Source organism: Callorhinus ursinus, unplaced genomic scaffold, assembly GCF_003265705.2.
Source record: "Callorhinus ursinus isolate GAN/ISIS: 27379988/994484 unplaced genomic scaffold, GSC_fseal_2.0 scaffold18, whole genome shotgun sequence".
Taxonomy (NCBI): Eukaryota; Metazoa; Chordata; class Mammalia; order Carnivora; family Otariidae; genus Callorhinus; species Callorhinus ursinus.
In genome coordinates this window covers 28,695,222-28,698,916 of record NW_027397080.1, presented here as the reverse complement: position 1 = coordinate 28,698,916, position 3,695 = coordinate 28,695,222, and positions in this window count along the sequence as shown.

Here is a 3,695-nt window from a genome sequence, read left to right as displayed (position 1 = left end):
AAAAACATGCTGCGGATGTAATATACTTGGATTACGGCAAGGCTTTTGACAACATGGCATGAAATGAGAAATGGATGAAAATGCAGTCAGAGGAACTTTATTTCTGTGTGCCCGCGTGTGTGCGTATGCGCGTGCCCACGCGTGTATGTTTCCGTACTGGTAACAGCTGCAGCAAAGATTTTACATCTCTCAGGATGGGAATTGCATTTTGAAGATGTGATTCACAGACCGGGTCTTGTCAAGAAAGCAGTAGGCACACTGGGGAGGGCACTTAAAACCATGTCCTCGTGGCAAGGAGACTCAGGAGAGGGCTGTTCTGGGGAAAAAGGATTTGTGTGTGTGTGTGACTTCAAAAGGCAAACCTAGGACCAATGGGTAGAAGCTGTACGGCTCCAAGTTTAAGCTCTCAGCTGAGGAAGAACTTTCTAGCCACTTAAGAACTTTCTAGACCTTAAGGGTCTCCCAATCCTGTGATATGGTTGTTCAGTTTTTCTGGAATTGTCTCTCAAAGCTGCCCCCAGGGGTCGGGAGGACAGAGGACAAGAACTATGTCACCATTTCCTCTCTGTGATGTCATTGTTGTTTGTGCCTAGTTTAACAGGCACAGCTGTGATTAATATTCCTTTTTTTAGAGATGTATACACACATGTGTGGGCATGCGCAGGAACACACACACACACACACACACACACACACACACACACACACACACACACACACACACACACACACACACGGTTGATTTTGCCCTTGGAGTGAGGTGCATGACAGACAGCTTCTTTCCTCCGAGCCCTGCGGACCACTCTGCTGCTAATGGACTGTCAGCCTCTTTCATTACGGGCTCCAGACGGTGCAGGCTGGTATTAAAGCAGTGCCTCTGGCAAGGACCTGGCACTTGGGTCTCAGCCAGCTGACATTTGTGATTTGCCCTCCTTCAAATCGGTACAGCCTTCCCGCTGTGAGTCACTAAGCCAGGATGCCAAATGCCCATGTAAACCAAGTCAGGTCCCCTGCCTGCAGGGGTGACAAGGGCTGAGCCCCGGCTCTTCAGGAGCGCCTGCAGATGGTGGGGGAAAGGTGATCATGGCAAGGCACAGACTCCTTCAGTGCCCCTGACCCACTGGACACCCCGAGGGCTCTGGGAGGGTCTTGAGGAGGACAGCGAGGGCCTTGATCACATGCTCTCAACCAGGTTTTGGGCATCAAGGGAAGTTGTCTGGGGGTGTACTACAGTGCTAATACATCCAGAGAGGCCGCTCTCTGTGCCATGTGACTCAAGGGACATCCCAAGTCCACACCCCTGCACCCCTGCTACATCCCTCCCTGCTCCCCCCAGCCTGCCTCAGCAGCGCCCCCATTAGGGTCACGGTGGGTTTCACGGGGAAGGCTGGGGCATGGGGTCTGTCAGTTTGCCAACGTGACTGCCGTCAGTCTCCCCCAGCAGGTGGCAGGACTGGAGCTCAAGGACCGTCCCTATTTTACTTATGGTCCTAAGTCAGCCGGAGCACAGTGCCTGGGCCCACAGTGCAGGTGCTCAGGCACTGGTCGTCTCCTGACCGAGTTCTTTGCAGGTGGCTAGACCGTCCTGGGCTGCCCGATGGTGAGAGCCTGCACTGCTGCCTCTCACCTGCTGACCCTGAGCAGTAAGGACAGGTGCGTTCCCCTCGGGGTAGGGACTGGAAGGGAAATAGGGCAGGAACTCGTAAGCTCTTCTAAAAGATCCAGCTCGTCTTCTTGGTACATGGAAGCCTCTACATAAATAAGTGTTTGCTGAGCGACTGAGTGAATGACAACAATAAAGCTATCACTGTGTGTTAGGCATTGTTCTAAAAGCGAAAATACATTCTTTTAATACCCCATGAGTGGGGTATTAAGGTCTCTTTTGCAGAAGAGAGGAAACTGAGGCTCAGGGAGTTTATTAAATTTTCCCAGGGTCACCCAGCTAGTAAGTGATGGAAGCACAATACAAACCCTGCACCTCATCTCTGTCTTGTGTGCCCTGCAGCACCTGGTACACTGGGGACTCAGTCAGTTGGTCTGCTCTTAGCAGTGGGGGTGGTTGAGGAAGCGGGCACAAGGCTGATGGTGGGGCTGCCCAAGAAGGGGGCTTCAGAAGCATCAGAGAGGGACCAGCCTTGACGATTTCCCTGACCCCGCCGGTGCTCATAGGCAGGGGTTCCTGGAGTTGCTCCCAAGAGTGTGTGAGTGATTGGGCCAGCTGCCGGCCCACAGAGGTGGCCCAGGGCCCAGGGAGGCGGTTCCCAACATGGAGGGATAGCTACCTCTTGGCAGGGGGTGCCCCAGCGAGGCATGCAGAGAGCCTACAGCTGGCAGAAGAGACAAGCAGTTGGAGGGAGAGGAGGCACCAATGACTGGGTACTGCCCTCGGCCTCCTTGCTGGTCTACTGCCCTCTGGACTTCAAGCTGAGCCCCTTCCCATGCACCGCCTCCCGGGGCCCACTGCCCTGCCCCAACACCTCCGGGGGGCTGGCTCTGCAGGGACAGTAATGAAGCAGCTTGCCTCACCTGCTCTGGTCGGTCTCTCATCCCCAGATCATGGAGAGTGACCACTGCCCACGCACAGTGACACGGGGAGGTCCGTTAGGGTTAAATTTCTACTCCTGCACCCACTGGCCCATGTTCATTTTCTCTGTTTCTTGCAGTCCCCACCCAGCCACTGACTCAGAGTGCCCACATCAGGAATGTGGGTGACTCTGCTTCCTGAGAATGTGGTTGGCTGCCGGGCGGAGGGGGTGGGGGAGCCTGAAGGAGCCTCTCCCCACCTTCAGGGTAGGGCAGCCCCTGGAGCTGATAGTTACACGGCGTTTGGGACACAGAAGACTCAGTGAGACAAGGCTGATGCACGTCACCGAAAGAATAAACACTGGCAAACACGGTGCCCTGCGGGTAGAAAAGGGGGCGCTGGATGGAGCTAATCAGCAAGGCTTCCAGGCAGGCTTCCTGGAAGAGGTGATGATGAGTTGTGATCAAGCCTTCCATGAGGAGGCGGCCATGAGGGTGATAATTTCCGTGGAAGCTGAGGTGCTGGCAGACCCCAGCTGGAGAAATCCCCTGATGGCTGCCTGAGAGTTTGGGTGAAGCTTCCTTCATGAAGCTCTCCGGCCGCACAGCCAGACAACTGCAGCACCGAGGCAGGTGTGCAAAGGGCCATCCCACCACTGCCAAGGTCAAAGCCTGAAGAATGAAACACCCTGACACCCCCTTGCTGAGAAACAAACAGGAGGGGATGGTGGGGCATTTAGGCAGTCCAGGCTGCCAATACCTAATCAAGATGAATGACCATGAGGGACGAAGCCCAGGGAAAGCACTCTCAGGGGCTGAGAAGACTGCCTCAGCTCTGGGCTGTACGGGGTCCCCCGGAATGCCAGCAGCGAGGTCCGGATTCAGGAGAGATGCCCAGGTGGTTGGAGGTCACCACTGTTATCAGCTGTCCCCACCCAGGGCCTTCCAGTGGACACTTCCCTGGCCAGCGACCTTTACTGAGCATGCTCTGCACCAGCTGTGTCTCAGGACTGAAGATAAATGGGGCACACCCCTGCTCTTGGAGACTCACGGTGAGCTGGTGGCGAGAGCACACACGCATACGTTATTCTCATGCCGTCGCAAGTGCTGTCATAGAGGCCCAAAGGGTTGTGGGAGAACGAGGGTGGCCGAGATTAATTTCTCCCCGCCTC